Here is a 26,185-nt window from a genome sequence, read left to right as displayed (position 1 = left end):
GGGAATCTCACTGCAGTATGGTGTACTACAATTGTAAAAGTAAATAAGTATTTTAAACCAGTCTCTAGGGGAGATATTTGGTGGTGGTGTGGTGACGACAGGTTGTTTGATCGATTACCTTCAAATGTAACGGGACTCTGTGCTCCAGTTACTTTATTGTTACCAGTTTCAGTATATCCTATGTCAGTAGATGAGGTAACACGTGGACTATCCAGTGTAATACCACATGACTGGCGTAATAGAAAGCATAGAGCTGCAGCTTGGTAGACTGAGGGAGACCCTACGTACATCGATGCTATAGGTGTACCTCGAGGGGTGCCAGATGCATATAAATTGGCTGATCAAGTAGCTGCAGGATTTGAACCAAGTATCTGTTGGTGGTGTACGATGAACAAAAACGTAGACAGGATCAACTATATTCACTACAATGTTCAAAAACCAGGAAATTGGACACAAAGTGGGTTTGAAACTGTCCATGACTAATTGGCTTCAACTTCCCTGATGGCATTCCAGAACAGAATTGCTTTGGACATATTGTTAGTTGAAAAAGGGGGAGTTTGTGCCATTTTTGGAGAAAGATTTTGCACATTTATACCTAACAACGGAGCATTCTGGAGTAGACACCTCGATGTGGGACTCCGGGCTGGATGTGTTTGGGAAGTATAACATTTTAGTATCATCAGTAATAATTTCCTCTGCAGTGTTTGCTGCAATTTTGACATTATGTGGATGTTGTTGTATGCCCTGTCTTCGTTCTCTTTTTAACCGTCTCATCACCACAGCTATTTCTCCTATGGAAGACAGAGTTACCCAACTCCATCCGTTACTTAAACATCAGGGTGATGAGGTTGATGAAGATCCAACTGACCACTTTTCTGACCTGTACCCAGATCCATTTCTATATGATTCTGTGGTTTAAATGTCAGTAAGTACCTCTGAGTGTAATTTTATTTGTGCTCATGAAAAATTATCTTACAGTTAAAAATCCAAAACAAGTGGCTGTTTAAGTGATATGAGAATATGAGCAAATATAAGATAAACAGGGGGGAAAAGTTGGAATTATTGTATATAGTTTTATCTTATATATTTTCAATTTTTTATTAACTTTACTATTTGTTCTTTATAACATTTCATTTATGTGTGAGTATGGATGTGATGAGTTGTTTGCAGGCAAGGATCAAAGGTGGAGCCGGGAAGGAAGCAGTCACAGTTGAGGATGACATAAAGATGGTGGCTGATTGTGCTGAACAAAGGACACATGGATGATGGATGGTGGAGATTGTGGAAGTGTGCTGTTACAAGATAATGGTGTTTATGACCTGTTTACGTTGCAGCTGTTTATCCCACCCTTCAGAGCAGCAATGTATATTGTAACTAGGGACCACCCTAAAAGATAATAAAAAGAGAGGGTCGGACAGATGTGTTTTTAGAGCGGTAGAAGATTTGTAACTGAAGCACATCTCTGTCCGTTCTCCTCACAGCCAGTAAAAAACTAATTATTTGTCTTTCTCTTCTTTTTGTGATGTTAAAAGTATTTTAGGTTGTTTGAACTTGACAACCACACTCTTGTTGACCACTGGAGGGCGCTGAAGGAGCGGCGGAGGGTGACTGAGAATCCTGGGCTTGGGGCTTGTAACAAAGAAATCCAAGAAAATAATCCAAACACAAAAATAAATGATGAATCTAACGAACAAGAATGGACTGAAATAACAGCAATTGAAGTAAAGAAAACAGACAAGGAACTCAGAGAAATCCTAGTTACATTTCAGAATCGGGTATTGTTGTGTATGGATAATGCGAGTGAGTCTTTGTGCTTCTCTAGTTTTTTTATTTGACATTTATTCCTCAAAAGTGTTAACCATCACTCACAACAGTGGCTTGTGAAGATGGTGCTTGCTTGGAACCCAAAAGCCAGAAGTAAGGTTGGAGACACCGGGAAATGGGGGAAGGCCAGTTACTTCTGTCATGTTACACTAGTTGTTAACTGGACCTATGTGTATGGGAGCCGCATGATGAGTAGAAGCATTCATGGGCAGAAGGATTCATGGAGAAAAAACTGTGCTGATCAACAAGCCTCACAAACATTATCTTTGTCTATTATTAAAAAATTGTGTGATGATTTGAAACGTTTGTGACAAAAAACCGGAACAGATTAAATAAAATCGATGCCATGTATATACAGTAAAATAATAACTTACATGATTACATGGTCCACATCAAAATAGTGATTGTGTCCCATCTTGCCAATGATTTTGTGGATGATGTAATCAGCCATTTTTCTTAAACATAACAGATATTTTATGCCTGCATTTTCTACAGAGCAGCATTTTGTTTGTAAAGATAATTCTGACTGAATACATACAGTCATGGTTTTCAACGCAGCACTGCTGATGATGTTTTTATGCCAAGCAGTTTGCTAACATTTTTAGGCTAATGCTAATTGTTTGTGTGTGTGGATCTACAAAAGTGTACAGAAAAGGAAAAACGTGTTTTATGCTTTGCAACTTTAATTCTACACCATAGCATGTCCTGCCAACAGGTTATAGTCCCAGAATCATGACCCAGCTTGCATATCAAGAGGACAGGAGAATGTTGCGATAGACACTGCATAACCCTGATTTTGAGTGAGTAGCAATAGAGGCAGAAGAGAGATGAACATGGCAACAAGTAGCTTCTGGTCAATACTTCTTTTTGACAGAGATGAAAAAAATGTATGAACTATGGGAAACCAAGTTTTTAGGACATCTTTGCTTAGAAGGAATAAAATACGTCTTCAAACATTGCAGAGGAACACTGTACATCCCTTAACACTAGAACTCCCAGGGCCGTCAATATGACGGTTTTGAAAGTTTGACATGCCATAACTCTGGTTTATTCAAACTCTTATCTTCCTGGCATCCTGACTTTTTCTAAACCTGTGTTTTCTGTATTCCTCTAAAAATAACAAAGTAAATAAGATCTACGTATATCTACCTTTAACTACCACAGCTGCTATTTTGACAGCCCTAATATTTACATTGATTTTGTTTTGCGCGGCTGAGTATATGTGTGAGCGTTGCCTAGCAACCACCACTCTAGAAAGCTGTCTGAGAAGGAGTTCACTAGCATCCTACAAATGGCTTCTAGAAGGAGATTTTCTGCTCAAGAGGCATTAAAAATGCTTCAAAAATTAGATGAGTGTGATTTTGGGGGTGAGAGGGATTCTATCTTGGTCAGTATTCAGTTCCAGTGACAGCGAGTCAGAGAGTGAGACTCCCTGGCTAAAAAAATACGAGTCGTCCCATCTGAAGGCGGTGGTAATTATTTCAAGGTAGTAAAAGACTAGCCTATGTAAGAATTTTATCATTTTAGTCTATAGTTTACAGATTAGTAAACTAATAATCTATATACCATTTATATAGTAACAGTGCCACAATCAGCGGAGGTTCAGAGACAGGGAGACGAGCCAGAGCCAGCTACAAACCCAGCAATCCAGGTCACTGGCAGGAGAGAAAATACAAATCAAGGTACTGATAAAAACAATAAGTTACGGCGTAGATCGGTATAGTAGCCTAGTAACAACGATCTATTCTGGGCTTTACAGCGTCTTCATCACAAGACGAACGCACACCTGAGAGGGAGGAGCAGATAGGAAAGGATGGCACTGTGTGGACAGTGGTAGGGAAGGAAGAAAGTAGAGGGAGGCTTCAGGGCCAGAATGTGTTGACAGAGGCAGAGGGACCCACCACGTATGCAGAGCGCCAGATCCAAGATGCCCAGACCGCATTCCTCTGCTTGGTGGATGCCGAAATGCTCATCCACATTCAGGGATGCAGTGTGGCTGAGGGCCGCAGAGTTTTAGGTGATGATTCCTCCTGGGACATGAGTGTGGATGAGGTGAAGGCGTTTTTAGCACTAGTTTATGTCGGCGGAGTGAAAGGGGGGCGTAACATGGAGCTATCCAGCTTTTGGTCAGATGACTGGGGCTTTCCATAATTCCGTGAAACCATGTCAAAAAGCTGATTCACAGATATAATTCACTTTCTGCGCTTCGACAATAAAGATAGCAGACACGCACGTCTCCAAATTACAAAGTTTACTCTTGTGAATGAAGTGTGGGAAAGTTTTGTCAACAATTGTATGAGCTGTTACAAACCTGGTGCTGATATCACCATCGATGAACAGCTCCTCCCGACCAAAGCGAGATGTGCCTTCCTCCAAAATATGTCCAAAAACCTGATAAGTTTGGCATCAAGTTTTGGCTGGCAGTGGATGTCAACACAAAGTACATGTTGAACGACGCTCCTTATCTGGGTAAGGATGAGACGCGCAATCCAGGTAAGCATCTTGGAGACAGTGTGGTGTTGATGTTGGTGGAGCCATTCACGGGGAAGGGGAGAAACGTCACAACAGACAACTTTTTTACATCGCTTGAACTGGCCAAGACACTTCAAACAAAAAAGACCAGCATCAAAAAAATTGATTCAGATCTGTTACAAATCATTGCTCCAATATGTCTCTTACATCTCTTCACTTAATTATCATAGTCATAAAATGCATTTTCCCCCTTATTGATTTATTAAATTTTTCTTGTGTTGGCCCACTTCAGTTATTCAAATCATCAAACATATTTTCATCTCAGTCAGAGGTCACCTGAGAAAATACAAAATGCAGTTTTTAATTTAAAAAAAAAAGGCAAGTTTATAGCCCATTTCAGCAACAAGACAATTTAAAGTGTTTTACGTGATAAAAAAAGTTCAATGACAAAAAACATAAAACCATACATTGCAGTGTATGATAAAGTTAAGTACAGCACAGCACAATAAAGTAAAGATGGACTATGGACTGAAATTAATAAATTCACTCAATGCTTTTAGGCCCATGTTTTCTTAACATAAAATCAAATATTTCTCCCTGGAGAGGAGGCAACTCCTCAGAACTGTTCTCACCCATTAAAGGTCCCGATAATGGGGGAATATTATTTTTAAAACTGGTCCACACCTGGACCAAGAGTCAGAGACTTCCTGCTGCACTGTGCCTTTCTTCTAACCCAGTCCAGCTCAGCCACTGTCTTGTCAGGAAGGGAGCTTCTTCTCACTGTGGACAGTGAGGTTCTTTACACTGTCTGTTCCAAGGTGGAAAATCCTTATTAACCTTTAACCCCAGCAGAAACTTTACCAATATGTTTTAGGTAATAGTTTAAATAGAACAATGAGAATCAACTCTAAACAACCGGGTTTTAATCTTGGTTTAAAAGACTGTGGGATTCAGTATTTTTGCAGTTTTCTGGAAGTTTTTTTTTTTTTAAATGGGCATAAGAACTGATGCTGCTTCTCCATATTTGGTTCGGATTCTGGGGATGTAGAATAGACTTGACCCAGAAGACCTGAGTGGTCTGGAAGGTTGATACAACAGCAATATATCTATTTTGGTTCTAAGCCATTCAGTGATTTTCAAACTAACAGAAGTCATTTTAAAGTCTATTTTCTAAGATATACAGAGCCAGAATAAGGACTTCAGAACTGGGGTCATGTGCTCAACTTTCTTAGTTTTAGTGAGGATGCGGTCAGCAGCGTTCTGGATCAGCTGCAGCTGTCAGATTGACTTTTTAGACAGACCTGTGAAGACGCTGTTAGAATAATCAATTCAACTAAAGAAAAACTCATGGATGAGTTTTTTTAAGATCCAGCTGGGAAAGTAGTCCTTTAATCCTGGAAATGTTCAGGTGGAAGAAGCCCAAATTAGTGTCTTTGTGTTTCTGGAGGTTCAGGTCTGAGTCCATCACTCCACACAGATTTTGGGCCTGATCTGTGGTTTCTAGCTGTAGTAACTGTAGCTGTGTGTTTACTCTAGGATGCTGTAAACGATTATTTTAGTATTTAGTATATTTTATCAAGTATTCTATCAATTATTCTGATGATTATTCGAGGAATCAAATAAAAATTCAGCTTTGCTGTAGCAACTTAAAATAGTAGAAATATATGAAAGAGAAAATGAATAAAAATTCTATTTGTTTTTAAATAACATTTTATTGCTTAAAATGCAATAAGATTCAAGCATCACCTTTAGTTTTAAGTCTGAAATATATATATAAAAATTGTTGTTCTTTTTCTAAAGTGCAAAAACAAATGAGAAATAAAACATCTCACATCAACTTAAAAATTAAAACAGACTGCCTTTTACAGATATTACACTAGACTTTAAGACTCAAGTTTGTTAGGAGTAACTTTGCTTACTATTACTCATAGATTAACTTTCACACACAGACCAAAATGATGAAGTATGAATGCTAATGTTTTCACTTTTCTTTGCATAGGATAATAATCCTCAGTGACATACAGTCTGACAGGGTTGATTGTGGAACGTACTGTAACAGGAGCGATATTAGCCAGCCACACTTAGATTCAGGGTTCAACACCTGCTATTATACACTCTATCAGATGGACACCAGAAGGGTGACACATAGTCTACTGATAAACACTGAGGGAGTGTACATCCCTTGTAGGAAGTATCAGACATAAAACCCATGTGTGACCTTCTTTCGGGGCTGTTTGTCACTTCAATCACTGAGCAGGTTAAGGACGGGAGCCATCAGCACTGATCTCTGCACCCATTTCTCTGCCTTATTTAGAATAAAAGTGTTGAGAGTTTACAACAGTTTGAGACTCATTCCTTTTAAGAGAAAGTGATTGCCAGTAGGGCCGACAGCTTCCAGAGCTGGAATCCAGCTGTGAAGCTCCTCCTTCCTGGGAATCGTGTGCAAAAATAGGTCCCATGGCTGGGCCCAACCTTGGTAGTAGTAACAAACCCTTCCCAGTGGCCAGCTTACCACAATTACTACAAAGCCCGTTTCAGGTCATAGTACCGCAAAAAACATGCAACCACAAACTCCCCATCATGGTTCACTTTGCATTTTCACATCATACATCTTAATCTACCAAGGTCATCAGACTTATGCACTTTAAAATCATGCACCCAAGGTTGCTGAAACAAAGAGATATGGCCTTAAATTAGCATATTATTTTCTGCATCAGATTTTGCTGATTAACATATTTCTCAGATCAGACAGACTCTTGAGGATGATACCGTTCAGTGGCTTAGCGGTTAGGGGTTTATTACTGCCATCTGAGGTGGATCAGAAGCATAATATGGGTGGATTCACCCTAACCTCCCTTAACCTGATGGGACCTTTAAGTTAATCATAAGCTATTATAAAGATATACAGTTAATGGAACAAAAGAATTATCTGAAAGGGCCTTAAAGTGAAACTAAACACCTAATCGAATTGTGCTTCCCCACACTTGGCCGTGCCGCTCAATGTCTTTTGGCACTGCCCAGCTTGGTGGCAGTATGCAAAATTTGTCTACAGGTGGGATTATGCTTTTACATCGGGTTCAGTTCCACTTTAAGAGCCAGATGATGACTCTTTCAAGATGTCAAAAAGAAGAATAAAACAGAAACTAGGCAAAATGTGCATCCCAATGGGAGATTTGTTAGGCGAGCAAGTCCACCTCTAGAAAACCCTCCAGTGGGGTTGTACTGACACATTTTGCAGACGAGATTGGGCCAAAATTTCTTCACAGCAATCTAAAGGCAATTACTTTTTTATACATTGTCATGTAGGTTTGATAGCATTTTCTCTTAAATAAAATCATCATTTGAAAACCTCCTTTATGTATTTACTCAGGTTATCCTTGTCAGATATTATACAATTTTTATGATGAAGTGAAATATTCAAGTGTGAGCATGGATGAAAATTAGCTGCCCTGCTAACTAACTTATACAGGTCCTTCTCAAAAAATTAGCATATTGTGATAAAGTTCATTATTTTCTATAATATAATGATGAAAATTTAACATTCATATATTTTAGATTCATTGCACACTAACTGAAATATTTCAGGTCTTTTATTGTCTTAATACGGATGATTTTGGCATACAGCTCATGAAAACCCAAAATTCCTATCTCACAAAATTAGCATATTTCATCCGACCAATAAAAGAAAAGTGTTTTTAATACAAAAAACTTCAACCTTCAAATAATAATGTACAGTTATGCACTCAATACTTGGTCGGGAATCCTTTTGCAGAAATGACTGCTTCAATGCGGCGTGGCATGGAGGCAATCAGCCTGTGGCACTGCTGAGGTCTTATGGAGGCCCAGGATGCTTCGATAGCGGCCTTTAGCTCATCCAGAGTGTTGGGTCTTGAGTCTCTCAACGTTCTCTTCACAATATCCCACAGATTCTCTATGGGGTTCAGGTCAGGAGAGTTGGCAGGCCAATTGAGCACAGTGATACCATGGTCAGTAAACCATTTACCAGTGGTTTTGGCACTGTGAGCAGGTGCCAGGTCGTGCTGAAAAATGAAATCTTCATCTCCATAAAGCTTTTCAGCAGATGGAAGCATGAAGTGCTCCAAAATCTCCTGATAGCTAGCTGCATTGACCCTGCCCTTGATAAAACACAGTGGACCAACACCAGCAGCTGACACGGCACCCCAGACCATCACTGACTGTGGGTACTTGACACTGGACTTCTGGCATTTTGGCATTTCCTTCTCCCCAGTCTTCCTCCAGACTCTGGCACCTTGATTTCCGAATGACATGCAGAATTTGCTTTCATCCGAAAAAAGTACTTTGGACCACTGAGCAACAGTCCAGTGCTGCTTCTCTGTAGCCCAGGTCTGGGGAATGTGGCACCTGTAGCCCATTTCCTGCACACGCCTGTGCACGGTGGCTGTGGATGTTTCTACTCCAGACTCAGTCCACTGCTTCCGCAGGTCCCCCAAGGTCTGGAATCGGCCCTTCTCCACAATCTTCCTCAAGGTCCGGTCACCTCTTCTCGTTGTGCAGCGTTTTCTGCCACACTTTTTCCTTCCCACAGACTTCCCACTGAGGTGCCTTGATACAGCACTCTGGGAACAGCCTATGTGTTCAGAAATGTCTTTCTGTGTCTTACCCTCTTGCTTGAGGGTGTCAATAGTGGCCTTCTGGACAGCAGTCAGGTCGGCAGTCTTACCCATGATTGAGGTTTTGAGTGATAAACCAGGCTGGGAGTTTTAAAGGCCTCAGGAATCTTTTGCAGGTGTTTAGAGTTAACTCGTTGATTCAGATGATTAAGTTCATAGCTCGTTTAGAGACCCTTTTAATAATATGCTAATTTTGTGAGATAGGAATTTTGGGTTTTCATGAGCTGTATGCCAAAATCATCCGTATTAAGACAATAAAAGACCTGAAATATTTCAGTTAGTGTGCAATGAATCTAAAATATATGAATGTAAAATTTTCATCATGACATTATGGAAAATAATGAACTTTATCACAATATGCAAATTTTTTGAGAAGGACCTGTAATGTCTGTGTCTCTAAATGATCTCCACAAATGTTATGGGGTAAGAACGCTGTCAAAAACAATGTGTATGTAAAGAAGGAAATGTGTGCATATTAGTCAATAGTTGTGCATAAGTAAAATCCAAAAGAGGTATTGTAAATTTTCTCTATAAGAATACAAAATAAAATGTTACAGCTTCAAGAAATTACAAACACAAAGTTCAAGTTTACAGTTGTGGATTATTCTTTATGAATACAATATGCTATAACAGTTTGTGAATACAATTTCTTTTCTTTGAGAATACGAATTTACATCAGCGACTTGGTGTCACGTGATCTCAGGCTGGTTAGTGGAGCGTAGCTCAATTCGCGTTGCGCATGCGCTGTCACACTCCTCACCGCCATTAAACGTTGTGCCGGAATGGGAGGTAATTCAGTCTAAAAGGAATATTAGGAACAGAGGGGAGATAGGGAGGAAATCAAGAGTATTATAAATAAAGCATTGTTCCTATTTTTATGAAATACAAAACTAAATTATAGAATATAGTGGGTGGAGTCATACAATTATGTACAGTAGGTGGCAGTATGCACCTCTGAATTTGTTGCGAACTGCCAGAAGAAGAAGAAGAAGCAGCAGCACTAGCGCCAAAAGAACGGACCAAGAAACTACGGTACAAAGCCAGGTAATGTTAAAAAGTTTATATATGTCTTAATGTCGTCAATGCTCTTGGTCCCTTCTTTTGGCGCTAGTGCTGCTGCTTCTTCTTCTCTTCTTCTGCTGGGGGTTCGCAACAAATTCAGAGGTGCATAATGCCACCTACTGTACATCTGTAACTTCACCCACTATATTCTGAGCCTGAGATCACGTGACACCAAGTCACTGATGTAAATTCGTATTCTCAAAGAAAAGAAATCGTATTCACAAACTGGTATAGCATATTGTATTCATAAAGAATAAACCACAACTGTGAACTTGAACTTTGTGTTTGTAATTTCTTGAAGCTGTAATATTTTACCTGTTTTGGATTTTACTTATGCACAATTATTGACTAATATGCACACATTTCCGTCTTTACATACACATTGTTTTTGACAGCGTTCTTATCCCATAAAATGTCCTTGTCCCTTTCTGTCACAGTCTGTGATTGAGTGTGATCCCCGTATGCATCTGAAAGCATGCTGGTAGTGTAGTTTGATCACTGCAAACTGGGGTTGTTAGTGTGTGTCCATGTATGGACAAAAGTGTTGTTTAGAGGTTTGCCAGTTCTACAAACAGTAGCAGAATCATACAGGCTGACGTATTGAGCTGTTATGAGTCTTTGCTTTGACATGGAATCTAACCTCAATTTCCACTTTCTGTTTTGAGTGTTTGTTGTCTGAGCTCAGGTGGGGATTCTGAAGGGTACGTGTGTGAAATATTTGGGAGTCTGCCTGTGATTGTCAGGGTGGAGTGAGGGCAGTGACGAGAAGATAAAGAACTGATAGTAGCTTGATGGAGGGGAAATGCATCTGAAGGTGTCAGACCACAAAGCTCAAAAGTCATTTTTTGAAATGACCTGTGCAGCCATGTGGACAGCTATCAAATGTTATTTCTCTGTGGCTATTTGGGTCTCAGGATGTAATCAGAGTGGTAAATTTCCTCCACAGTTCAGTGAAGACTTTGCACATGTGCAATCATTTAAAAGCCATCACCTGAGTGCATCTTTATCAACCTGTGGCTTCATCTTTGAAGAGTTTAGAACAGCATTGCTTCAGATTATACCAGTGAAATGCAGTCTTTGTAATTAGCCAGGAATGACAATAATAGTGTCCCATTACATGCATACCCACAGTTAGGGTCAAATGTCTTAGCACTGATTGAAATTGATCACATATTATTGACTGAAGAATTGTCTCAATGAAGGTCCAGGCAGCTTACCTGGCTACAGGCCCAACAATTCCAATGCTCTTTTTCACTTTTTTTGTGAAGCCTGACAATACACAGATCAGAAAAAGGTGGACCCAAGATTCAGCCAGACACAGCATTGAAAGTTTTGAAGGTTTATTCAGCCACAGGAAAACGTCACACAGGTAACACTCCTCACAGCTTCCAGGAATCACTGAGGCAGAAAGAGGGATTAGTGACTTGTAGTCTCTCCAGATTTTGCAGGGATCAGAAAAGCCACTAACCTGCTTTTGTCTTGAGTGGAACCTGAAACCCAGAGGGGAAACCTCAGTGGGCGGCAGACGGTGATCTCCACAGCACAGGTAAGAAGTGACTCCAGGTTGAATAATCCGAGGGCTAGGCTGGCTCAATAATCCAAGGACAGAAACAGGGTCAACGATCGGAACAAGAGGCGTCAGGCAAGGGGCAGGCAGAGGCATAAACCAGATGCAGGAAACAAGGTCGATAACCAAAATCCAAACAGTCCGACAGAGAGCAGGCAGAGACATAAATCCAAAAGGCAAGGCAAGGTCAAGAACAATGATCAGACAGGAAGGAACGCTGGATATCTACTCACACGATGGCTTTCAAAAATCTGGCACCGTCTGCTTGTCAGAGTCAGTATATATCAGGGAAGACACAGGTGCTTGGCTTTCCACAGATTGCACTACACTGCAGCAGCCACCAGGTGCATCTAATCTGCTGATTGCAGCCAGGGAGACAGGGTAGAGCAGACATGCCAGAATCATAACAATAAGCAGCAATCACATTTTCTTCTAGACAAATGATTTTCCAAATGTTCCAAACATTTGGAACAAAGAGTCATTAGAGAAGTTACCTTTGCACCAGTTTTCTATTTTCCAACCTTGTACCTCCTACAGAATTTCAATCTGTTCTTCTTGTTTTACTTTGGCGAAGGTGACATAATTGCTGCACATTTTGCCCCAAGGCTGTACTCAAACCCACCGTTTTCAAATTTTGAGCAAGCTCTGCACAGTTTGAAACTCAACTATGTTGCATAAGTTTCAGTAATAGATGGTCCTGGAACTTTCTGGATACTCTTCAACATCCTTGAAACCTTCCTTACTGAAGCTAAATCTCTCTACCCTTTAAACTTTTTTTCACATTTTGTGAAGTTACAAACACTTTGATGTATTTTATTGGAAATGTATGCATTAGAGATACACATGTAGAGCATGTTCATAAAGTGGGGGGAAAATTATGCATGGTTTTCAAAAGACCTTAAAAGTACAGTGTTCTACTTTGTGTTGGTCTATCACATGAAATTACTATAAAATATGTACTGATTGGTGGCTGTTATGTGAAAAAATGTGTAAAGGTTCAAAGTGTGTGAATACAAGGTACTATACAGAGAAAATGTTTTGATAAGGTTAACTTATAAAGCTTATAAATCTCTTTGCAGTGAATAATGATGTATCTGAAGGGATTAATTGGTTTTACAAATAATAGTGTCAAGTGTGTACTTTCTCTTGGGAAGCAACACACAATTACTCAAATTCATTTACAGTTTTTGGCACATAAAACAACCTGAGTCATGTCATTTGTTGTCTAAATGATGCTTTTATTTGCACCTTGATCAGAATTGTGAATGAACTCATACACAATGATTGGCTTGAGTTTTCCATATGAAGCTCAAGTTATATGTTGTGAGTAAGAGCATTTTTGTTGCTCTTGCCTGTTGCTTCAACAAACTGAAAACATGCCAGCTTCCTTCCAGGATAAAATGTGGCTAACTTTGGAAACCAAGGTTCAGGATTTCCAATGAGAACAGGTATGCTCTAACAAAATGTAATCACTGAGGAGTACGAAAGTACACTAAGGTAATAAGAGGTCCTATTTTTTAGATTTTGTAACTGCCTGTTATTATGTGACAGTTACAGCAACATTGTCAGTTCTTAATGAAAACTATACATGCTGCTTTGACTACTACCTTTTTATAAATTGTTAAAATCCTGTGTTACACTTTACGTTTGTGTGAAACAAGTTGCAGTCCATGGAGCCAAGAAAATGGTGTTCAGCAGTGAAATCTAGGTCTTAATTAGCTCTTCGGCATCTGTACTTCTTACTAGACACCAGCAGCATCAGTAGCATTATAAACATGAAGTCAAACACATGCACACCTGCCACATTTCCATTGTAAGGGGACTTTAAATCAAAGCGAGCAGACAGAGCTCATTGAATTTACATTTAAGGCCTCAGCTCTGAATACAGATTGGTTTGCAAAAAATGTATGCGTGTGTAAACCATCGGAATACAAAAACTCCATGGGTAAAGCAGAAAAGTTGTGGAGGGCGATTGTTGTTTTAAAGTCACAGCTTTGTTTCCCATAGATTTCAGTGTTTTCACCAACTGCCATAAATCCTGACAAAGTACCGCTGAGCTGGACAGTGAGCTTACAGAAGTTTAGAGTATAAAATTAATCCTACAACAATATCACAGGATATGATGTTCACAGTTTGGATCTGTAGGCCTCTCATTGATACATTGTGGCTCTCTGCTGTATTAATAATTGAAGGTAAAGCTTTCACATTTATGGTTTTCATTTCATGAGCAGAGCCCACTCTCAGCTCTGTCAATAAGTTGTTGTGCTGCAGTGAAGCCCTCAGCACTGTGTGCAGTCGACCCATTATTTGTGGTATAAAGGGTTCTGCAGGTGGCCCAAAGCCACTGACAAAGGCGATCAGGCTGCCTGACTGTACACCGAAAAAGCATCAAAACCAGACAGAACAAACAAACATTCATATATCGGTCTCTGAGGCTTTCTCCTATACATCCACACTGTAGAAATGAAATATGTGCATGCAAAAATAAAAGTCTGTATTTCAAAGGGTGGAGTACTGAGTCTGAGATGACTTTCAGCACCACATCACAAATGTGTGTCTGCTGACTTGTTTAAAACCAATCCATCATTCAGTCAGAACAATAAATAATGGGCAGAAAAATAGTGTTCAGAACATTTTGACAGTAAAGTTACCTGATAAATATGGAGTATTGTTATAGAATATTGAGACACAATTGTTAGTGAGTCGTATAGGTGTAAACAGTAGCTTCAGCTGAAAAAATTGAAAGCTTTGAAAGTGTGACCATGTGTGGTATTAGGATCCTAAAGAAAATGTTGATTTGATCCAGCATTTTCTTGAGGTAAATGTTAGTATGGTTTGGAGCAGTAATTGTGGTGGGTATGTTTTTAGAACATCGTTTAACCACTGAAAAGTGTAGAACCCCAATTTGATAATATTCATGCGCTGAAGCATATAGTGCCAGCTCATGTCAGTTGTTAGCACTGCTCTGAGCTTAAGTCCTGGCAGCTAGGCTCTACAAAAAGGGATATCTGAAGATGGCATCATAATTGCTTAAATTATTTATTAAATCAGGGTTGCATCTGGTATCAAAATAGGCAGGCTGCATTAATGAAATAAAAATGTGTCTTTATATAACATTCAACCATTTGGGTTATTCTTATAGGTGCGTGAGTGTGAATGTGTGTGTGCTAGTTTGTTACCTAAAATTGCAAAGATGTTAAAATGGTAAGAAGAGTAGAAACCTGTCAGTGCCCAAGGGCAGAAAGAACCTTGGCTCCCGGAGGCCGGAACAGCCACAGGTAGACAGACAGCAGGCACCCCCACAGAGGAAGGTCAGCAGCTAAGCACAGGAGCAGAAGCCCCCAGGCTATAAAGGGAAAGATGCAAGGTACTGATCCCCCTACCTATCACTGTGTCACCATGTCCCCCAGTCTGGGTCAAGCCTGAACAAGCCCCGCAGCCCCCACTCACCCACCAGGATGTCACAAAAACAAGGTAAGCCCCTCCTGCCAACAGGTTCATCATTGCAAACACCTATACCCTATTGTTGTGTTGTGTTGATTTTGTCAGACAGGAGAGGATGGACCCCAAGGGGGCAGCATGAATCCTCTGCCCAGGACCAGCTTCCATCTGGATCAAACACTGTGGCACACCAGCCCACACCACCACAGCAGAGACTACAGCTGGTGAGCCAGAGAGGAGCCCCCACAGAGCAACTGAAGCAGCAGTAGGCCAAGCAGGAGGCCCCAGCATTCAACAGTTGCCAATGACCACATCCCCCTTCAACACCAACCCCCATTCCAAGCAGGACGAACAATCATGGGGAAGACTGCTGACTTAATAAATGTCTAAAAGACAGTCACTGAAATCCTCCACATGAGCTTGCCAAAGAAGCTGGTAGTTTACCAAGTGCTGTATTCTAACATACAGGTCCTTCTCAAAAAATTAGCATATTGTGATAAAGTTCATTATTTTCTATAATGTAATGAAGCAGTCATTTCTGCAAAAGGATTCCCGACCAAGTATTGAGTGCATAACTGTACATGATTATTTGAAGGTTGACGTTGTTTGTATTAAAAACACTTTTCTTTTATTGGTCGGATGAAATATACAAATTTTGTGAGATAGGAATTTTGGGTTTTCATAAGCTGTATGCCAAAATCATCCGTATTAAGACAATAAAAGACCTGAAATATTTCAGTTAGTGTGCAATGAATCTAAAATATATGAATGTAACATTTTCATCATGACATTATGGAAAATAATGAACTTTATCACAATATGCTATTTTTTTTAGAAGGACCTGTATTCATAGAAAGTTTAAGTGGTAAGTGAAAAGGTGCACCAGCAACAGGGGTAACTGCAGCATTAAGAAGACTGTCAAGCAAAATCTTTTTGAGGGAGCTTCACAAGGATTTGTCTGAGGCTGGAGTCACCACATCAAGAGCTACTATGCACAAATGACTCCAACATATTGGCTACAATAATATTATCTGGGCTAAGGAGAAAAAGAACTGGACTGTTGCTCAGTGGTTTGAAGTCCTCTTTGAAGAGGAAAGTAAAATTTGCATTTCATTTTCAAATTAAGGTCCCAGACCTTGGGTCCTCCAGACTCTGGAGGAAGAGTGGAGAGGCACAGGGTCCCAGTTGCCTGAAGTCCGGTGTAAAGTTTCCTTTTCAGAAGGCTGACAATTCTGTTTAAAATATCAGACTCAAAATCAGCTTTACTGCCAAGTTTGTACAGATAAAGAGGGAATTTAAATCTGGTACACTTTTCTCTCAGTGAGGATTCTTTCTTTTTTTGGTATATATAATAGTGGAAATAAAGAATGTATTTTTTATATGTACATATATACACAACTGACTTTACAAAATAATTTAGTGTGAGATCAATCCAAGTATTGGTGGTGTTATTCTGGAACTCTAACTGTCAAGTGTTCATCAGAGAAACAGCCTGGAGGAAGAAACTGTCTCTGCAGAGGCTGGTTTTAGCAGACAGCAATCTGTAGCGCCACCTGAAGGTTAAAGCCTAAGCAGTTTGTGTGGGGTGTGCAGAGATTTTAGCTGCCCTTTGCCTGACCCTAGACCTGTATAAGTCCTGGATGGAGGGAAGGTCAGCCCTGATGATTCTTTCTGCAGACCTGATTGTTCGTTGCAGTCTGGACCTGTCCTGTTTGGTGGATAAGCCAAACCATACTGAGATGGATGAAGAACAGACTGAATTATGGCACTGGAGAAGATGACTAGTACCACCTGTTGTACTTTTTGAGATGCCTCAAGAAGTACAGTCTCTGCTGGGCCTTCTTCTGAACAAGGTCTATGTGTGAGGACCATCTCAAGTTTCAAGAAATGGTGCTTCCTAGGAACCGGAAGTTGTCCATAGCAGAAAAAGTGTTGTTGAGGATGGTGAGGGGGGTATGTGGGGATGGTGCTCTCCAAGAGTCCACTATCATCTCCACAGTCATGTTCAAGCTGTTCACAAATGCCATCCATCCAATCCAAGTTTGAGTAAATATACAAAGCGTGGATTTTTTATTTGTAATAAGTATGTGAAAATTATATTTTATTGTCCTTCTACTTCACAATAATGTACTACTTAGTGCTGGTCTGTAACAAAAAAAAATAAATCCCAATATAACACAGTGAAATTTGTGGCTGTAGTGTGGCAGAAGTTAACACCTTAAGGCTGAATCAATTTACAATTATATAAATTATCAATTATTTGTGTTTTTGCTGTCCAGATTGCTCATTTGAAATAGCACACACAATAGGTATAAAAGTAGGTGTTTAGTTTGCAACTTAGCAAAACTAGGCAGGATTAGATTTAAGCTTGATAGCGTCAAAGTGCTTTCAAGATGATCCTTGATATCTCTGGTGCATGCATCAATAGTTCAATATGGCACCAGAACCAGTTTAAGTTGAATTCCTAACAATAGTCTACAAAGTGTTAAAGAGGTAGGAATACTTTTTCAAGGGTATTCCACTCATAATATTTATTTTTTTAGGAGGCTAGGAGGTGTATTAAATATCAAGTTAAATATGTGCTATGGTGCATACTTTTTCCAAAGAACAAGTGCTCCTGAAAGGCTCCTTTCAACAAAGTAACCACCCTCCTCTTCCCAGGTTGCAGGTGACAAGAGCCTCGGCGGTGGCAGTTCAGAAAGGAATTTGGTTCTGCTCAGATGGATCTGCTTGTAAAAGCTGTGGGCCCAGACAGAATAAAATGTATCCCTTAACAGTATGTGCACATAAATCAGTGGTCCCTCACTGATGATTGCGCAGAACAATAAACACTCAGCTGTTCCTCTCTAAAAATAAGTTGCTTCTCAGAGACCACCCACCAGGAAACAAATCCACCTCTGTTGACTTTTGTTGCACAAGTGCCCCCTTTCTATTTTATCTATGTATCAAGCACTCCCAAAGTAACATATGTTCAAAGATTACAGCAATATTTCACTTTAATAATGCAGTACGTTTGCCTGTGGCCTCGTGACAAGAATTCAGATAAAATGATTCCTCTAAGATGACTGATAGGATCCACAATCCTAGCTTACTCTTAGGATTTACGTCCACTGAATAATATTATGCTCACTTGTCCTGTATTTTCTATATTCAAACACATATTACAGCCCCACATAGACAATACTGGCTATTCTATCCGCAGTAATTATTGTAGCCACAGAGCAACTACCCAGCTTTCAGGCACTTTATAATAGATACAGCTATTACTGCACATTTGAAATAAAAGACCAAAGTTAAAGGAAAATATTTGGCGTTTTTTCATCAAACTAATTTCTTTACTTTGAATTGAGTGGGAAATAATGTAGTAAGACCAAAGGTTATTAGGCCCAGACTGGGGAAATAATTTTTAGCAATTTTGGGTAGCAATTTTAAGCAATTATTCTTATATAATGTTGCATGTACAGTATTCTGTGACTCATTTCAGGTACTGTTGTACAGTTTTTTCTTAGTTGGCCAAGCTATATTTCCACAGAAGCTCCATCTACAAGCACAGTAAAATAAAAAGTTTATCTCATGAAAAACGTTTTATATATATAAATTCATATATTATTTAGATTTACTAGACGTGTCATGTTGTTTGTATGTGAGACATTCATGCAGGCAACAACTACAGATAAAATGGAAAGGTTTAGTCAGTTTATTGACACGAGTTAATACGTGAATGTTTCTTCTGGGTTCAGAGGAGGAATCTGGCGCTAAAGAGAGTTAAGTGGTTAATGAAGGATGCAATGTGGATCATTCTTGATGAACCTGGAGAAGAAACATAAGTCTTACTCTTGTTGAGATGGTAGAGGCTGAGATTGGCAGGTTGTGGTGAGCAATGTAGGTTGGTAATGATCCTCGTCTTTTCTTCCAGGGGTAGACGGAAATGACTGGAGCGTTGGAGGGTGGACAGGTAGGAGAGTGATGGTGGTAGAATGTAGGGGAACCCAAACAGCGGTTCCAAAGGAGTTGTGAGGAGAGTTACAGAGAGGAACCAGAGATGAGTTCTCCGATGAACTCTGGGAATGAGGAGGCAGAAAACTGGAGTCCTGGAGCAGGCTGTGGACTGGATGCTGCTCTCCTGAAAGCAAGACAATAAGAAAGTAAGTTTGAAACATAGGATGATGGAGAGCCACAAACTAAGAAGAGGGCTGATCGCCTCAATGAGCAAGAACAATTTGACATCTGCCTCAGGGAATCCATTCCTCTTTAAGCTTCTTCTTATTGGATCTTTAACAAGCTCCAGGTGTGAGGATGCACTTGCCAATCTCTTCTCTCTCTCTCTCTCTCTCTCTCTCTCTCTCTCTCTCTCTCTCTCTCTCACACACACACACACATTAGGACTTTGAATTGACTTTCATTCATTATAGTAACAGCATGTGTGCCTAACTCTAACTCTAACCCTAACCATGCCCTGCCATTACCTGTATTTGCCTAATCCTAATCTTAACCTAAACTTCATTCCCATCATACCTCTAATCCAAAGCCTGATACCCTAAGAAGACAGATGGGCTATACATATATGTACAATATACCAGAAAAAGTTGTAAATAAGTAACATAAACAAACACATACACACTCATACTATCTAACAGTGTGCTACGACCTACATCTACTAATCAGTCAAGAGAATTGCAGCATAAAACCAGCATCCCAAGTTGGTCTCTTTTCCCCAGCCATAACTTCGTCTACATTCTTTTCCTCCTTCTCCTTTTCTTCATATTTGTTTCGAGGCACAAGAATGCCACTACAACAAGGGTTGCATTCTTCATTGTAAGGTAATGTAAGGTAAGTTTATTTATATAGTGCTTTTCAGCAACGAGACACTCAAAGCGCTGTACATACAATTACAATACAATCACAAAGAAAATAAACACAGATACAGACACAGAAAAACAAATCAAATGATAAAATCAAACAACAGAGGTAATTTAATAAAGCAAAATAAAATACAGAGAATAGAATGATGGACTAGAAAATGAAAGGAAAATTGGACTGAAAACGCAACTAATCATGCCTAGATGGCACAGTCAAAGGCCACTCTAAACAAATACGTTTTTAATCTTGATTTAAAGCAACTTAGGGTTTCGGTGCTTTTACAGTTTTCTGGCAGTTTATTCCAGATTAGTGGAGCATAAGAACTAAAAGCTGCTTCTCCTTGTTTGGTTCTGGTTCTGGTTCTGCAGAGCAGATTTGAGCGAGATGACCTGAGAGGTCTGGCTGGTTGATACACTGACAACAAGTCTGTAATGTATTTTGGTGCTAAGCCTATCAGTGATTTATAGACTAACAGAAGTATTTTAAAGTATATTCTCTGAGCTACAGGGAGCCAGTGTAGGGACTTTAGAACCGGGTTGATGTGCTCCACTTTCTTAGTTCTAGTGAGGATGCGGGCAGCAGTGTTCTGGATCAACTGCAGCTGTCTGATCGACTTTTTAGGCAGACCTGTGAAGACACTGTTGCAGTAATCAATTCTACTAAAGATGAACGCATGAATTCGTTTTTCAAGGTCCTGCCGAGACATTAGTCCTTTAATCCTGGAGATGTTCTTTAGGTGATAGAAGGCCGACCTTGTTACTGTCTTTATGTGCCTCTGAAGGTTCAGGTCTGAGTCCATCAATACACCCAGATTTTGAGCCTGACTGGTGGTTTCTAGCTGTATTAACGGAAGCTGTGTGCTAACTTTTAAACGCTCTTCCTTTGGTCCAAAGATTATTACTTCAGTTTTGTTTTCATTCAGCTGAAGAATATTTAGGCCAATCCATGCATTGATTTCTTCTAAGCATTTACCCAGCGCTTGAATGGGTTCATGGTCACCTGGTGACATCGTAACGTATAGCTGTGTGTCGTCTGGTAGAGTGGAGTTCAGATGCTACAGTTACAGGAGGGTTTGTTAACATGTCGACCGTGGCAAATAATGCACGAGCATTGTTAATGTTTTTGCTGATTGTGTGTGGTTTTTGGCACAGATGGATGGATAGATGGTGTATGCTGATGCAGTGGACACTGACGACGTTGCTTATTGCCGTACGTCATAACTGATTCAGTGCTAAATGGTCATCCTACAATGTGCACACATCAACCTTGACGTCGTACCAAAGCTTCTTGGATCAACGTCACATAGTGTGTCTTGGAATAGCCTTATAGACCCTATTTTTGCCGATGTCACAGTAACGTCATGACGTTAGCTGGAGGCAAAATAAACTGACAACTGGAGGCGGCTAAACGAAAACAGCACAGGGTGGATTTGGACGGCTTGAACTTTACTCATGCCCGAGTGTGCAATGCACATTTTGTGACAGGTAAATAAATAATGTTCATCTACATTTATTGTAATAATATTCTGGAAAGTAGTTTGCCAAGACCATGAGGTGATCAGCTGATTCTGTGCAGAGGGCCGCTGGCTGGCAGCACTCAGCGCTGTGACCTACTTCAGTAAGCCGCGCTCTCGCCTTGACCAGCTACAGGGGTTGGACAATGAAACTGAAACACCTGGTTTTAGACCACAATAATTTATTAGTATGGTGTAGGGCCTCCTTTTGTGGCCAATACAGCGTCAATTCATCTTGGGAATGACATATACAAGTCCTGCACAGTGGTCAGAGGAATTTTAAGCCATTCTTCTTGCAGGATAGTGGCAAGGTCACTACGTGATACTGGTGGAGGAAAACGTTTCCTGACTCGCTCCTCCAAAACACCCCAAAGTGGCTCAATAATATTTAGATCTGGTGACTGTGCAGGCCATGGGAGATGTTCAACTTCACTTTCATGTTCATCAAACCAATCTTTCACCAGTCTTGCTGTGTGTATTGGTGCTTTGTCATCCTGATGCATGCCACCGCCTTCAGGATACAATGTTTGAACCATTGGATGCACATCGTCCTCAAGAATGGTTCGGTAGTCCTTGGCAGTGACGCACCCATCTAGCACAAGTATTGGGCCAAGGGAATGCCATGATATGGCAGCCCAAACCATCACTGATCCACCCCCATGCTTCACTCTGGGCATGCAACAGTCTGGGTGGTACGCTTCTTTGGGGCTTCTCCACACCGTAACTCTCCCGGATGTAGGGAAAACAATAAAGGTGGACTCATCAGAGAACAATACATGTTTCACATTGTCCACAGCCCAAGATTTGCGCTCCTTGCACCATTGAACCCGACATTTGGCATTGGCATGAGTGAACAAAGGTTTGGCTATAGCAGCCCGGCCGTGTATATTGACCCTGTAGAGCTCCCGACAGACAGTTCTGGTGGAAACAGGAGAGTTGAGGTGCACATTTAATTCTGCCGTGATTTGGGCAGCCGTGGTTTTATGTTTTTTGGATACAATCCGGGTTAGCACCCGAACATCCCTTTCAGACAGCTTCCTCTTGCGTCCACAGTTAATCCTGTTGGATGTGGTTCGTCCTTCTTGGTGGTATGCTTACATTACCCTGGATACCGTGGCTCTTGATACATCACAAAGACTTGCTGTCTTGGTCACAGATGCGCCAGCAAGACGTGCACCAACAATTTGTCCTCTTTTGAACTCTGGTATGTCACCCATAATGTGTGCATTTCAATATTTTGAGCAAAACTGTGCTCTTACCCTGCTAATTGAACCTTCACACTCTGCTCTTACTGGTGCAATGTGCAATCAATGAAGACTGGCTACCAGGCTGGTCCAATTTAGCCATGAAACCCCCCACACTAAAAGGACAGGTGTTTCAGTTTCATTGTCCAACCCCTGTAGATGTAGGCTGCAATTTACCTTTACCTGTTATAATGTAAATGTATTATCCAGTAATATAACTATTATGTAAATATCCAATAAAAGGCAATATTGAACTTATTATGGATTTTTGCCTATGTTGTGCCAATGAAAAAATAGTTGTGCGGCCAATCGTCCGGATTTCGATAAACAAACCAACAGGCAGTATATATGGATCCACCTTGTTGATGAACACAATTTTTTTGAGGTACATGGGTTTATCAGGAAGCTGTAACGACTCTAGATCCTTATCCATGGACAAAAAGTGTGCAATGTTGTGAAAAGCGTGAAGGGATACGGAGACACCCAAGATGGCGGACCGGAAGTGAGGCTGCGACTTCAGTGACTTCAATGAAACCCCCCCACTGAGCGCAGAGTAGGATGTATGAAGGCTACAAGTGCGGTGACATATTTACGCACTGAATTTAGTTGTGCGGCACAAGTTTCAGAGTTTTTCCCTACTGCATCCTTTAGTATTAAAGCTGCGCACTCTTTTGTACATAAGGCCCCAAGAGTGTGGATATTGGCCTAAAATTTGAAAATATGGATGGATGGAATAATACCTGTTTTTTTTTTTTATCAACAGCATGCTTTAAAGGGACCCAATTGTGGCTACATTGGTATTGCCAACAGCCAGGACAGATCCAATGGTATTAAAAGCATCTTTAAAAAGGAGAGGGGGAATAGGATCAATGGGGGAACCAGAAGGTTTCATCTCATCAATAAACTCCTTTAGAACTGTGAGACAGGCTCCAGCTGGTTAAAAACAGCAGAGCAAGTAGCTGAAATGGAGAAATTGTATGAAGGACATAAAATGAGTGATCTAGTTAAGAAAAACCTTTTCAACAAGGAAAATGAGAAAATTCTCATAGGTTTCAAATGAAGCTTCCAAGCTGGCAGACTGGATGGAGTTTGAAGTTTTAAAAAGACCATGTGGCTTGTAACATTGGGATAAAATCATTTCTGAAAAATATGTTTGCATTTACATTTTTACAGTGATCTGATAAATATGCCAAATATCTTTTAACAAGTCAAAATACATCTAAAGCTTGTCCTTCTTCCACCTGCGCTCAGCGCTCCTGCAGGCCCATCTGGCAGAACTGAACTGACATCATTCAGCCAAGGCTGGTGGCCCAGGTTACACAACAGGACCACAGGCTGACAGAAACTCTGATGTTAACTTTTTCCTATCGGAACACATAGATTAAACATTTGTTTTATTGAAAACTGACAAAAACCAGGCAGCGTCGAAAAGGCTGAATACACGACAGCACCGAGCCAAAGCAGGTACTGAATCCAAACAGTTAACAAAGATGTTGGATAAAACAAGCATGTCATCAGAGAACACAGCATCACAAATGGGTAACTTTTCTATAGATAACCCCAGGATAAAACCAAGTCAAGTGTGTGTACATATCCATGTGTGGAGCCAGTCACAGACTGGAAAAGATTAAAAGAGTCAATGAGATTTAAAATGTCTTTAGCCAGTGACTTTTCATGGAAACCTGGAGGAATGTTAAAATCCTTAACAAATAAGATCCATTTATACTTAGTAATCACTCCAGGCAAGAGATCAGAAAGGTCATTTGAGACGTTATACTTAGGTGGTCGGTAGATGTAATGTAAATGTATACAGATTCAGATGTACATTTTTAATCCTCAGGGGGAATTGCATTGTGGTGCTTCATAGGCGAGATTAAAATTCTAAAGTAAAAAAAAGAAATGAACACATTACATGCAACACAAGGAATAATAATAATTATTAATAATTATTAATTCAACATTCAAGAGATGGCAAAAGGCATAGCTCTGTCCAAACATTGCAACTGAAAGTGCAGAAAAATACTCCAAACAACAAGATAATTTCTCTGCAGAGCATGGAAGTGCAGGTATTACATTATAGTACTAACAAGCAATATGAACTGAATACTGGGAATATAAGACTTGAAGCAAACTCAGTTTACATAAATGTCCAAACTATATTTGTAGTGACATTTTACTACAGTATCTTCCACATTTATGAGATGGACCCGAGTTCCTCAGTCTTTGTCTCCAAGCTCAGCTTCCACTTGTTCTAATTCACATTTTTTTCTCCTGCGTTTCTTACTCAGTGTGTTTGATTTTATCATGAGCTGGGCCATCAAGGTCCACCCTTCTCTACAGCTTCTTCTGCAAACTTTCCTAAGTTCCTCGATGTTTTTTCTCCAGCTTTTGTGCCTTGGCATCAGTGAATTTCTTTCTCTTTTGCTCATCTACATGCACTCTGTATCTGGACCATGTTGATTCAGCAGACACAAGTAGTTCCTTTGAGATAGGGATTTTGAGGAGTCCCCCACAGATGCTGACACTGTCAAAGACCAATTGCTGGCCAACCATTTTGTCATCCTGCATATTACAGGTCTCCACTTTGTTTACAGAGAATCCTCTCTCCACTGTTGTTTGTCCAAGGGACAGGACAATTTCCCTGCAGAACTTCCATAGCTCCTGATAGCATTTGTCAGGGTGTGGTTTTGGGGTGGACCGAAGCGCCGACAAGAGCTCCGGCGCAGCATTTCAAGCAGTCTACAGTTTATTCAAAATATCAAAAAAGGGAACAAAAACACTGCAGATGTAAACCAGAGTCAGAAATCCAAACTTACAAAGTTTCTGCAGGAACATGCAGAACTCAAAGCATGGACGAGGGCAACGAATGAAGGTGAGAGACGAGAGGAACCAGCAAAGGGCAATGAAACAAAACCAGCTAAAATACAGAGGGAGAAAAAATGCAGGTAATCAAAGGAACTAAGAACAGGTGAGACAAGGAGGCAGGGAGGAAGAGGGAGCAGGTTAACCTAATAAAACCAAAGCATGAGGAAAGGGACAAAAGACAAGACAGTAAGCAGACTTAAATGAAACTATAAACCAAGATAAAAATAAAGTGTAAGAGTCAAGGATAAACATGAGCTGAAGGAAACTGAGAAACTGGAGGGAACACAAGAACCTAAGAACTTAGTAAAACAGAAACCATAAGGAAACCCGACTACAAAAGTAAACAAACTCAAACCAACACTGATAGAATAAAACTAAGAATGAAGCAGAGGAAACGAGGACTAGAATTAAAGTGAACAATAACTAAAGCTAACCTATAAAGGATGGACTGGAGAACAAAGGTGAACAAAGCTAAGAAGAACAGGAGAATAAAGGGAAATTAAACCAAGTAATAACTAACAGGGGAAAACAAATGACGAGATGAGTAACAAAAAAGAAACTAATAAATAAGAGAGTGCCAGAGAACTCTGATAAATAATAATAATCATCATAATAAGGAAACCCTTCTAAGAAAACAGGAAAGCGACGCCAAGGGAACTAGGAGTGAGGAGAGCACACTGGGGAG

The sequence above is a fragment of the Girardinichthys multiradiatus genome, chromosome 22 (genome assembly GCF_021462225.1).
Source record: "Girardinichthys multiradiatus isolate DD_20200921_A chromosome 22, DD_fGirMul_XY1, whole genome shotgun sequence".
NCBI lineage: Eukaryota > Metazoa > Chordata > Actinopteri > Cyprinodontiformes > Goodeidae > Girardinichthys > Girardinichthys multiradiatus.
This window is presented reverse-complemented; position numbering follows the sequence as displayed.